Source organism: Macrotis lagotis, chromosome 3 (genome assembly GCF_037893015.1).
Source record: "Macrotis lagotis isolate mMagLag1 chromosome 3, bilby.v1.9.chrom.fasta, whole genome shotgun sequence".
NCBI classification, from domain to species: domain Eukaryota; kingdom Metazoa; phylum Chordata; class Mammalia; order Peramelemorphia; family Peramelidae; genus Macrotis; species Macrotis lagotis.
In genome coordinates, this window is record NC_133660.1 from 207,263,230 (window position 1) to 207,277,578 (window position 14,349).

Below are 14,349 nucleotides of genomic sequence, written 5' to 3' on the forward strand. Positions count from 1 at the left end.
GACATAATGAATAGTCTTCAAAAGCATGTAATATAACAGTGAAGTTCTATATTATTTAATTGTAAAACCTTTTTTTCCGCCACACTTAATCCCAAATTTTTGAGTTTACCATATTTACTCTGAAGAATGATATTTCATGTATTTTTGGGCAAATTGCTGCCAGTTTAGATACTTAGAAATGTGACCAGTTACTGTATAGTATTGTGTACCTATTAAAGCAGTTTAATCCGGATCACAAATGATCTGTAGTCAAATATTATCTTTATGTTTTTATTAAATTATTTGAACATGCTTTTGCCTCTCCTTCCTTTTTTGCTTATCATAGAATTTTCTTGAATTTCACTTAGTCTTTTCTTGTCCAATAAATTTAATGATATAACGAGACATTGGTTTACATTTTCTTGGGATCAGTCCCTTAATTACCAGTGATCTCCAATTAATTTTTTATTGAAATTTGGTCTCCAAAGTAGGATCATCCTAGTTGGAACTATGAAGAACTTATGTGTAATGTGTAATAGATACAATTTTGTTGTCTAAGTTGGAAGCAATTTGTATTTCCACATATTATTCATAAGTACACAAGTTGTTGGAGCATATTGTTCTTCACAGACTGGGTGGGTTCTTGTGAAATACTGTTGTCCTCTATATCTTAATATAGAAAGATGAATTAAATCTGGCATTAAAGTCTGGTCTTAATTCTAAAAACTATTTCTGCTCTTTTGTTTTACCGAAACTGTACCGAGCATCTGTGCATTAGTAATATTGTGTTTAAACTTGAGTTTAGCAATTATTTTCCCCCTCTAGCATTTCTTATTTATTATCTATTTGGATTTTCACTGAAAAGTCATTTTGCTATTTTTCTTAATTAGTTGAGTGTTATATAACATTGGCTAATGGTTCCCATATAAAACTTTCTGAAAAGCTTGCATGCTAAAATGGATCAAACAGTACATAAATACAACCTCATTACTGCCATTACAGAATTTCAGAATTGGAAAGGATCTCTTCAGTCATATCATTTGGTGCAAACCCCTCAAAAAGAAACCCTGCTATTCACATTTGCTGTTGTTTTGGAGTTGTGTCTGACTCTTTGATCTCCTCTGGGGTTTTCTTGGTAATAATACTAGAATGGTTTGCCAGATGACAAACTGAGGCCAGTAGAGTTAAGTGATTTGCCCAGGATCACACAGCTAGCTGTTCCATATGATCGCTTAAATCATTTTACAATTCTTAAATTCTGTGTACCTTTGTTCTCTTACATAGCTAAGAATAAAAGGAATGATGGTTTATCCTATCTTGTCCCCTTTGAATGACAAAGCTTGCCATTATTGGGAGACACAATGGTGGAAAAACTTATGGGCATCACTTTAAATTTTGGCTATGTTATTATCTATGTGATATAAGTCCAGTGTTTTGCAAATCTTATAGAGATTTAGAAATGATAGTTATTATTATTATTATCATCAGTTTTGTCTAGCAAGTGGTATCATGTTTGTATTGACAGCGTCTAACACAAAGATACTTAAGAAATGCTGTTGATTGATTGGTCATTTATATTCTGTTTGGAGAACTACAATGAGGGGGAATCCTTTAACTTTTGGAACAGTGCATTTCATTCTTAATTAGCTTTAATTGTTAGAAAGTATTTCCCAAAACCAAACCAATACATTTTTTTCAACATGAGTCCTTTGGAATTGTTTTGGATCATTTTATCAGTCAGAGTAGCCAAATCTTTCACAGTTGATCATCATTACAACATTGCTATAACTATACATAATGAGTTTCTGCTGCTTCTTATTTCACTTTGCATCAGTTCATATAGTTCTTGCCACGTTTTTCTGAAGCCATTCTTTTTGCCATTTCTTACAGCACAATAGTAGTCCTTTATAACCATGTGCTACAACTTGTTCAGCCATTCCCCAACTAATGAACATCTCTTCAATTTCTCATTGTTTTACTACCACAAAAAGAGTTGTTATAAATATTATTGTACATATAGGTCCTTTTCTTCCTCCTCTGATCTTTTTAAGGATATAGATCTAGTAGCAACATTGCAGGGTCAAAGGATTTTGTGGCTTCTGACCATAGTTCAAAATTATTCTCTAGCATGGCTGGATCTGTTCACTAGTCCACTGACTGGCTGTTCAAATTGTTGGATTTGGGTTTCTAATCCATTCTTTCTGCTTCTATTTTTAAGGGTGAGCTCATCACCTTTCATTTACAGTTGTGATTAGTGTGTATTTCCCTCCATTCTTTTATCTTTTGTTTTTTCTTCTCACTCTCTTTTTATCCTGTCCTTCCTTAAAATTCTATTTTGCTTTTAAGCACTGTCTCCCTTAATCCACCCCCCCTTTTATCATTTCCCTTCTCTGTACCTTTCTCCTTTCTTTTAACCTTTTCACCTCCCATTTTCCTGTTGGATAAATTTGAATGAATTTTCTGGGAAGCAGGAGTTTGTAGGAAAAACATTGGATTGAGAATTAGAAGACCTGGGCTCAGGTTTTTCACTCTTTGACTAACTAGCACTTTAACCTCAGACAAGCCACATAATTTCCCTATGCCAGAGTTTCCTCATCTGAAAAATAAGGGAGTGGACTAGCTAAATCCTATGTTACTTCCCAGTTCAAAATCTCTTATTTAATTTGCCTACTTGTTAGCACATAAAATTTCAGTAATTTTTTTTTGTTAATACTGTGTTAAAATAGTTATTATGGAATTAATCAATTTAATCAGTATTTGCTTATCTACAAAGATCACATCTTTTTTTTATTATAAGCAGAATTACTTGAAATCATATTGGGGGATTATGTGTATCTAAAAACATAACATTATGAAATATACATTTTTTCCACTTAAAAATACTTTTAAATCTTACTTTGAATTGGATTCTATTAACTGCATCACTTCAAATAATTATTTTTTGGCAGTGTATGAATGCATTGTACCTGGTATAACCATTGACATGTAGTCATTAGAATATTTGTGTAAATTAATGATTTTTTTCTTTTGGAATCTTTGAATTTCAAAAGAAATTTCCATCACTTTTATCATCTGTGACATATTTTGGAGAAAATAGTATATAACCATCTTCTGAATTGATTCCAAAGGTAATGATTACAAAGATTGATGGATTAGAATTAGTATGACCTGTGTCAGTACTTGATATGCCATTTACTATTTGTAGTCTTGGACAAAGAGTGCTGGATTTAGAGTCAAAATCTGGTTTAAAAATCTCTTCATATTCCACTTCAATAAAGTGACATTCTGTCTAGTACTGTTTCTTCTTCTGTGAAATGAAGGAGCTGGATGATATGATCTGGAAGCATCCTTTTAACTCTAAATTTCATGAATGAATGAATCTTATTTCTTTTTATAGATAATAGAGAATGCATGTATGATTCAGAATTTATATTAATAAAGCCATTAGTATGTTCATCAGCAGTGTATCAGAGCCTTAGAACTTTTGAGTTTTGAGTAAGCATTATCAGTAGTTTTGGAAAATAGGAATACAGAATATCCCAAAAGTCTTAGTGTAGTTTTCAGCTATTTAAACAAATATTGGGAGAATGTAATGAGACATAATTATTTTTATTACTAATACAATGGCTTATATCCCTGCTTTAAAACTATTATAAGAAATACAATTCTACTATAATAAATTCCTTCTATTTCTATTCTTGCCCCTCCACCCTATCTTTTCATTCCTGTTATATAATATATGTATATACATATATAAGTGTTTGATAAACATAAACATCTGGGAAATTATGAGAACTGGGATAATATTGGGAAAATTTTGGTTTATAGAATAATGTTATTGAAACTAATATATTGATATCTGAATTGGATAATGTTCAGATTTATTACTTGTATGTAGGTATTCAATTTTATCTTTAGCACTAGTAAAGAGAAGTTATAAATGTGAAAGGTGATTAATAATTAGACCCAAGGAGTCAGGAGTAGAGAAAGCTAGTTTCTTACTTTCCTGATGAGTGTTCATTTTATTAGACAGCACTACATTATGTGTAGTGATTCACACTTGATGATCCCATATTGCTTCTTTTTAAATCCATTCTGAAAATTTATAGAATTATGTATATTGCTTTTTCCTGATCTGTAATTTCATCTCTTTAAATTTCATTCCTTTATTGTATTCTTTCAGCTCCATCTCTCTTTAATTTCTAAATTCACTCTTACTTTGTAAAGAAATTATAGAAAAATATTCTGAATATTAAAGTATTATCAACAAGGCCTTCCAGAAAAATCAGATAATCATCTTGTCCATATTAATTAGAGTATTTTGTAACCATAGTGCAAATGTTGTTAGTGCAGAAATCTAGAATGAATGCTGCTTTTTACTACAAGAGGTATATTAGTGAAGTCACCAGTAAATCAGTTAATAAGCATTTATTTAGCACTATGATTAGGGCTGGGGATAAAAATAGAAAAGTGATACAAAGAAACTTTGATTTTACTGAAGTCACAAAGGTTGTTCCATGATTTTCTTAACTTTTGGATTCTATCCTAAAAGGAGATCCTTAAACATGTATTTTATGCTGGTAAATTTATCTTAAATTCTTTTAAAATTAGCATGTATTTCTTAGATAATGAGGAAATCACCTAAATCTGTGTTTCAAAGAGGGGAGTAAACCAGAACCTACAGTGAAAACTTATTTTTTGGAAAGAGTGCTGGATATTTAATCAGAGAACCTGGGTTTTAGTTCTAGTTATTACTTGTGACTTTAGTAAGTTAACCTTTTTGGGCCTCAGCTTTTTCATTTATAAAATGAATGGGTTGAATTGGTGATTTCTAAATTTCCTCCTAAATTTAAACATATGCATCTTTAAAATGCTTTGTTTCCCCTGTCATCACCGCACATTTTGTCCAGAGTCTGAACCTCATCAGTTTATTGAGCATTCAACTCAGATAGGATTAATCTAAAAGAAAGAAAAATATATATTCTAGTGAGAAACAGTGCTAAGAATTGACATATTTACTGGTTAGATTTCCAAACTTTAAGCTAACTTAAAGTTTTCTAAGAGTTTCCAGAAAAACGTTCTAGGCTATTTTCTTAGTGGTTAGGAGCAAATATATAGTTAATAGTGTTTGGTGCACTGTAACCTGTGGCTAAAAAGGCTAATAACAAACCTCAGTTAGGATGCCTCATATTGGTAACTCTTTCCATTTTGGCATCTAAGTGGATTGCAAACACTGCCCCAACTGAGTTGCCAATAAAACTGGTGAGGTGGAGTTATTTGTAAAGTGGTATACTGTTGTGTGTCATTATCCATCCCCCACACACATGCATCTGCTGGTTTATCAACAACAAAAGAATTTAGTACTTCTATGGTAGTTTAAGACTAAAGCAATCCAAAATGTAGCTGCTGGAGACTCACCTCTCTCTTTTTAACACTTATTTTTCTGTAGTTGAGATTTTGTCTCTTTATAACTTAGAAATTAAAAAAACTCTCTTAAATATATTAGTATTCTTTTTTCTAGATGCCATTTATGATCCAAAGTTCATACTTCACCAATAATTTAAAAATAAATACTGTTTAAGTTGCATCTTTTAACTGGCATTTATATATATATATATATATATGTATATAACTATGTATGAAAAATGTTCTTAGCTTGCTGTTTTGGAAAGAGAACTTTTTGCCATTAATAAGACTAAATATCTAAGATTATATACTAATAAAATTTATAATTAATATGAATATTCTATGTAGTTCTCAATTATGCTAGTACTTCTGAAGCAGTGATAAATTATTTCTAGTAGAAATTATGAAATGCTTTGATTTAAATGTATTTTATTGGGAATTAGTCATAATTTTGTTATTAAATAGCTATAGTAACTTATCTAAGTTACTTAGCTTTCTTTTGACTTAGTTTCTTTTCTCTGTGTCATATGATCGCTTAAGTTATTTTCCAGTTCTTAAATTCTGTCTACCATTGTTTTCCTAGGTAGATAGGAATAAAAAGAATAATGGTTTATCCTGTCTTGTCCCCTTTGAATGACAAAGCTTGCCATTATTGGGAGCAATGGTGGAAAAACTGATGGGCCTCACTTTAAATTTTGGCTGTGTTATTCTCTATGTGAGTCTGGGCAAATCACTTCTTTGGTCTTCAGTTTCTTTATCTACAAAAGGAAGGAACCAAACTAATTGCTCTGTAGTACTCCCTCACTCTAAATATTGTGATATTCTTTTTGCTTATTTGATTTCTGTGACAGAGGTGTAGATAGATTTTTTTTGGTGGAGTCACAACTCCAAGAAATAAAAAAGTACTTGATAGTGGAATTGTTGATTCATGTAATCTGCAGTGCTAGGTATTAGAGAGCTAAAAACCATTGAAATCTAAGTAAACCTTATCAGATGTTCAGTTTGAATGTTATGAAATTTAATATTTTATTAAAATAAGTATTTAGAGATAGGGACTAGACCTCTGATTCAGAGATGTAGGAAACTCCCAGGTGAAGCACCTTTTCTAAAACTTATAGTCTTATAATATTACCTATAGCACTGACAGGTTAAGTGATTTGCCTAGGGTTACATAGCGAATACATATACTGGGCATATATCAACTGGTTTGCTTTATGTTGTGGATAATATTTGTTTTCCAATCAGCATCATTATTCTCTTAGTCTTTGTAAGTATCTATGTAAAATTAAGTGTAATATGTGAATAAACAAATGTTTGATTAGGTTGATGACTGGTTCTGAATAGATGGATAGATTCTTCCTTTTTTGTCTTTTATTCTAACAACAGAAATGTTGATTGTTTAGGCCATTGATTTTTCAACTTGTACCCCCAGGTTTTAGGAAATATCTGTAGTCTGGAAATTGTGATTTTTCTTTTATATATTTTTTCCTACCTCCAGGTCTTCTCTTATTCTGACTAGAAGCTGATTTTCTAGGGGGCAAACAGATCAATGTAGAAGGGTTCCATTACCTCAGAGATTAGGACAAAGTTTAAAAATTATGTATTTAACTATTACTAGGTAGATATATCTTTTTAAGGAAGTGGAATCTAAAATATGGTGCCCATTCATTCAATATCAAACTTGAGAGTTTATTGAAAAGACTTTTTTGGAGTTGAGACTGGAACATGATTTTTTTTTTCTCCTGAAAATTTTATTGTTGCCTATTGTTTTTCTTTACCACAGCTATTTCACAGAATCCCCTCCTTTCCACCAAGAAAAGCAGTTAGGCAAAACCAGGTCTATCAGCAAGTGCAACATTGTACAACCATAATTTCCAACCTTTCTAATGAGGAGGTATATTTTTCATCTGTTTTGTGAATATTTGCAAGTCTACTACAATATTGAATAATACTATGATAATGAGCATTCTTGCTTCACCCTTGATTTTATTGGGAAAGCTAGGTAGAGCAGTGAATAGAGCACTGACCTTGGAGTCAGGAGGACTGGAGTTGGAATCCAGCTTCAGACACTGGACACTTCGTGATCTTGGGCAAGTCACTAAACCCTAATTGTCTTGTAGACAGTTCCATTTCCAGTTATCCTGATCCATATCTGGCCACTGGATCCAGATAGCTCTGGAGGAGAAAATGATGCTGATGACTTAGCACAGCACCTCCTCATTCAAATCTAATACATATGCTTGTCATGGTATCATCTCCCTGATGTCATGGTCTTCTTTGAGAATGAAGGACAAACCATCATCATCATCATCATCATCATCATCTTTGCTGTAGAGCAATTCATATAATCTGGTCATATTTTTCCAAATTCCACCTATATGTTATTTCTTATTTTATAGTTATATTCTTTTACATTTATGTAGAATGTCATTTCAGCTATTCCACAAATGGGCATATATTTCCTCAGTCTCTCTCTATGCCATTCCCTACTCCAGCCCCTCTCCAACACACACACACACACACACACACACACACACACACACACACACACACACCCATGATCTTCATTAAATCTTTTTGGAGTACATGCTTCGTAGTGGAATTGCTAACTCAGAGGATCTGAAATACTGCATTTCCCTATGTATAAGATGCTCTCATGTATAAGACACACCATAATTTTGGGGCTTGCAATTTGAAAAAAAATGTTATTGAACTCAAGTTTATGAAATTCAGGTATATTTTGGGCACGTCTGGTGTGTGGACATGTTTTCTCAGTTGGAGGAGGACCAAACTGATATTTAACAGTATGATTTTCATTCAGTTTTGCAAGCTGGATCTCTTTGAACTTGAATTCAGCACTGCATGAAAATCTTTTTTTGAGCCATTTCTGGGCAGAACATGGCAAAATATAATCTAATATACTGGTAACAATTGTGAAACAATGAGTGCAAAGAGAAAAAATGGGAAATGCAAGTTAAAAAAATCAATGAGCACAAAAAAAGTGTGAAAAAGCAGGAAATCCAAGTAGAAAAACTATAACCACTGTATAAGATGCTCCCAGTTTTTAGACCCCAATTGTTTTGAAAAAAAAAGGGGTGCACTTATACATGGGGAAATATAGTAGTTTACAGACTTTTCTTTTGTAATTCCAAATTGTTTTCCAGAACAGTTGATCAAATATATTAATGTGCCTATTTTAGCATAGTCCTTTAAACTCTATTTCTGCCTTTATCATCTTGCAATATCAAGTAAAAGGGGGAAATCTTGGAATTGTATTTTAATTTCCTTTGCTTTTAATTAGTGACTTGGAACACATTTTCATTAATGGTGTGGAATTTTTTTCAAGATTGCTCCTTTCTGGGGCAACTAGGTGGCGCACTGGATAGAGAGCACCAGCCCTGGAGTCAGGAGTACCTGAGTTCAAATACAGCCTCAGACACTTAATAATTACCTAGCTGTGTGGCCTTGGGCAAGCCACTTAACCCCATTGCCTTGCAAAAACCTTAAAAAAAAAGATTGTTCCTTTCCATTGATTACTATCTATTGGGAAAATAGTTCTTAGTTTTGTATATTTGTGTCAGTTTCCTATATGTTTTAGATAATTGACTTTTATCTGAAAATTTTAAAGCAAAGATCCTCCCAACAATTAGGTACAGCCTAGTTACATTGATTTAATTTGTGTAAAGCCTTTTAAAATATTGTATAATCAACAATGTCTAATCATTTGTGATCGCTATGAATTTTAGCTTTAACTACATGTCTACAAAGTTTTCTTTTCTTTTCTCATTTTAAAGTATAATAAAACTTTATTTTTAAGTCATTCAAGTTTTTTTTTTTTTTTTTTTTTGTGGTGCTTTGTCCAAGATATAGCATAGATTTGTTTCCTGCCAAACTTCTTTTTAGCAGTTCTTTTCTAGCAGTTCTTGTAGAATAAGGAATCTCTTTTGCAGTTGTTTTTGGCTTCTTGGGTTTTTCACTAATTTGCCCATCAATAAATAAGCACTTATTAAATGTCCCCATGTGCCAGGAGCTGTGCATTGGTTAGGGAATACCAAATAAAAAATACAGTAATCTTTGCCCTCAAGGAGCCTATATATTCTACTGAAATTCTACTCGTATTCTTGTTTGTCCTTTGTTCTCAAGGATCATGATATCAGGAAGGTGATATTGTGACATGCAAATGAATTATGTTTAGGTTAGGGAGGACTGTGCTAAATTACCAGCCTCACTTTGTCCTTCAGAACCATCTGGGTATTAACATATGAACATGTAAACCAGAATGATTGGAGATGATCCGGATGCAGTGGGAAAACCTTTTTTAAGCTAAGGTCTTTCTTGGGTCTCTGTCTGACTGAGGGAGGCAACACCTATTCAGTGGTTAAAATTGGGTAAGAAATAAAGCAAAGAACAGCTTCTTTTACCTAGTCAAAAATAAAATAAAAAAAACCCCAAACCAATCAAGACCTTTAAGGTGTTCTGACCAGAGAGGAAACAGTTGTTATTTACATTCACTCTGAGCCAATCAGGGCCCAAATAATGTTTAAATGGGGCATTGTCTGGAACCTTTTGTTGGCCAATCAGTGAAAGCCAGTATGATTAGAGTTTAAGCCTTGGCCCTTAAGAGATCTAGCCAGAAAACCCTAAGATATCTCTTGAAGTTTCAGTGATCAACATTTACATTCTTTTGGGCAGAGAGTCTGCAGGCAGGGATATCTATGATTCCCTCTGTGGATTGAAAGAAGGGAAGGGAAGGGAATGGAAGAGAAAGGAAGAAGAAAGAAAAAAGGGAGGAGGGGAAGAGGGGAGCTGTGTTGTTCAATTGACCAGTTCCAGTAGTCCCCAGCAGGCAGCTCCTACTACTCACAGAGGTTGTTGTTTGTCCTTTGTTCTTGAAAAGGACAATGACATCAGGGAGGTGATGCCCTGACATTCAAGTGAATGGGATTTATGTGAGATGTAAGGATGGGAACAACATGTTTACAAATAATTAAATGGAGGTTATGCTTGGAGTTAGAGTGAGGAAGCAAGGTGCAGTGGAGAAGCTGACCAGAGTTAGAGGATCTTGGTTCAAACTCCACTTTCTGACAGTGGGAGAATTAAGAAAAAGATTTCTTGAATGAGGATGTTTTTATTCTGATCCTTGAAGGGAGCTAGAGATTCCAAGAGGCAGTAATGAGTAGGTGAAGCATGCCAGGCTTGGGTGACATCCCAAGGATGTGGGGATTGGAATATCTCACCAATGGGAGCATCCAGGAGGTCCATGAGGTAGAGCATGGACCAGGTAAGAGGAGGGAGGGCATGTATCATCAACCAGAAAGTCATCCTGGCCTCTGACTGAGCATCAGTCTACCAAGAAGTGTTTGTATAGCTCCTGTCATGGAGGAGCACCAATTGAAGAATGAAATGGTCCTTGCCCTCAAAGACTTTATTTCATCAGAGGAGATTTTGTGTGTGTGTGTGTGTGTGTGTGTGTGTGTGTGCACACATGTGTGTTTGTGCATGCCTACAAGTATATTTTCATATATAATATGTATATTTTATATACATATATATACACACACACACAGATACATTTGCATATACACACATAAATATAAGGTAATTTCTTTGTCAAAGCTCTAACAGCTGAGGGGGGTATCCAGCAAGATTTTGTGAAAAAACTAGTACCTCGCTGAGTTTTGAATGAAACTAGGAATTCTTACAGTTGGGGGTGAGAAGAGAGTTCATTCCATGCTTGAGGCATGACTTGTGCAAAACCATAAACATAGAAAAAGGATAATGTGTGAAAAAAAGAAGCAAGGAATGATATGGTCACACTTAAATTTTAGGAAAATAACTTTTGTAGTTTTTTGTGTGTATGTATGTTTGCATATAATGTTTACAGTTATAGGTATATGTGTTTGTATTATAGGGCATAGCAAGGAGAGGAAAGATTTTCTTAAATGGGCAGTGCAAAGAAATAGAAGAAAATAGAAAAGGAAAGATGAGATCTCTTCAAGAAAATTAGAGGTATCAAAGGAACATTTAATGCGAAAATGAACAATATAAAAAACAAAAATGGTAGTAACTTAACAAAAACAGAAGAAATTTAACAGTTTAAGAAGGGGTGGCTAGAGAATGCACAAAAGAACTAGCCAAGAAAGATCTCAACATCACGGATAACTATGGTGTGTTGTAGTTGCTAATCTATAGCCAGACACTGAGGAGAATGAAGTCAAGTAGGCCTTAGGAAGCATTACTAACAGTATGGAATTCCAGCTAAGCTATCTAAATTCCTAAAAGATGATTCTGTTAAATGCGCTTCACTAAATATTTCAGCAAATTTTAAAAACAACAGTGGCCACTGAATTGGGAAAGATCATTGTATATCCAATCCTAAAGATGGGCAATGAATGCCAACCGATGTTCAAATAATTGAACAATTGTACTCATTTCTTATACTGGCAAGCTAATGCTTAAGATTCTTCAAGCTAGGCTTAAGCAATATATGAACTAAGAATTATCAGAAAAGCAGGCTAGTTTTGAAAAGGCAGAGGAACTAGAGACCAAATTGCCAACATTTGCTGAGAATGCAAGGGGAGTTCCAAAAAAACCCATGAATTTCTGCTTCATTGAAGTCTTTGTCTGGATCATAGCAAAATGTGACAAGTCCTCAAAGAGAAGGGATACCAGATCATCTTGCTTGTCTCCTGAGGAACCTATGAATAGGCCAAGTTCAGTTAGAACTGAACATGGAACAACTAATTAACTTAAGATTGGAAAAGATATATGACAAGACCTTATTTATTTAACTTATATGCAGAACACATCAGGGAAAAATTACAGGCTGGAGAACTCAAAAGCTGAAATAAAGCTGGGGAAAATGACAATCTCAGACAATATTACTCCAATGGCAGAAAGTGAAAGGAAATTAAGAAACTGCTCAATGAGAGTGAAGATGAAAGTACAATAAAATCTAGCTTGAACCTTAACATAAAAAATTCCCAAGAACTTGGTAACTTACCTCATTACATAATAGCAAGAAGATGGAGAAGAAATGGAAGCAGTAACAGATTTTATATTCTTGTACTCTGAGATCACTGCAGATGGTGACTGTAGCTATGAAATTAAAAGAAATTTGCTCCTTGGAGGAAAAACTATGGCAAATCTGGACAGCAGACTAAAAAGCAGAGCCATCAGCTTGCCAGCCAAGTCTGTATTATCAAAGCTAGTTGCTGTATTTGGACTTTGAGAGTTGAAGTATAAGAAAGTCAAGAGCCATAGAATCAATGCTTTTGAATTATGATGCTAGATAACTCCTAGTTTATGAACCTGGATGACTGGGAAGAATCCTTGACAGTGCCCTTGACAGAAATAGGAAAGTTAGGTTAAGTGGTTCTGATGATGTTTATTCTTCATTTTCAAAGAAGACTATGATACCAAGGGAGGTGATGCCATAACAGGAACATGAATTGGATTTGAGTGAGGGAGTGCTGTGCTAAGGCACCAGCCTCACTTTCTCCTCCAGAGTCATCTGGGTTCAGTGGCTAGATAAGAATCAGGATGCCTGGAGATGAGCCTGGGTAATTAGGGTTAAATGACTCGCCCAAGGTCATACAACTATTTGCAAGTGTCTGAGTCTGGATTCGAACTGCTGTTCTCCTGACTTCAAGATCACTGCTCTATCTACTGTGCCACCTAGCTGCTCTTAGTGGTAGATTAAGGAGAAAAGTTAATGAAGTCTATTTTGTATATATTGATTTTGAGATATCCATAGTATATGCAAATAGAGATGTCAAAAAAGTAGTTGGGAGATGAGAACTAAATATTTAGATATAGAATTAATCTTCATAAAGAAAATAGAAGACTATAGACGTTGATGAGCTTACTAGTAAAGAGAGTCTAGGTAAGAGATATCCACATGTATAGGTATACTCCCACGTGGAAGCTAAGACACTGGATTTTCTCATTGAGATTGAGATTTTCTGGCAATGATGGCTACAAGAAGAGAAGCAGACTCCTTAGCTTCTGTTTACCTAATTCAGCAAAAACCTTAAATTCACACAAGATTGAATAATTATTCAGAACCATAATGAGAAACTAGAAGTGACTTTTTTCACTCCAGAACTTTTCCCAAATTCAACTGGAAATATACAGACAATAGGAAAGGAAGCCAGTAGTAAAACCAGGATAGGTAAACAAGCAAGCACATAGCCTCTGAAGGTGATCAGAGGTAGGACAGAAGTATGTAATGCTATATATAGACATAGAAAATACAGAAGGCTCTTTTACAAAAGCCCCAGAGGGATGGGAAACCCACAGCAGTGACCCTGGAAGCCATCAGGAAGAGGTAGATACCATTGTAGTACAGAAGCACTTTGAGTAGGATAGCCCAGGTACCTGCAACAGTCTGAGCTGTTGCCCCAAAGATGCAGCACTCTGAACTTCAGAGATCTGGAGATGGCCTAGCCCTGGGAGCTGAAAGTCTTTTCAGGAACCCAGATGACACAAGGTGAGACCAAGAAGAGTTCAATCCAAAAGTTTACTGGTGGAAGGAGTCTGGTCCTATTCCTCAGTAAAGGAACTACAGTTGTAGAGATGAATAAATGAGATAAATAAGACACCATTGGTAAGAGATTATTGTAGTTATAGAGATGCCCCCAAATAATTCTGAAACACCTGTAAGCACAGTATCAAAGGAAAAAATGGATTTTCTGCAAGGACTACAGGAATGCCGGAGAGAAGAGAGGCGATCAAAGATTTGGAAGGAGAATAATATCTTAGAAAATAGGAAACCTTACCTAAGTAACTTTGAAAATTAGAATAGACAAGCTGGAAATTAATGACTCTGAGACAATAAGAAATAGGAAAACAAAATAAAATGATTGAAAAAAATAAAAACTAAAAGATTTCCAATATTAAAAAACTATAATATATAATATAAACTATATAATATAAGCTATAATATATAATATAAAAATGAGT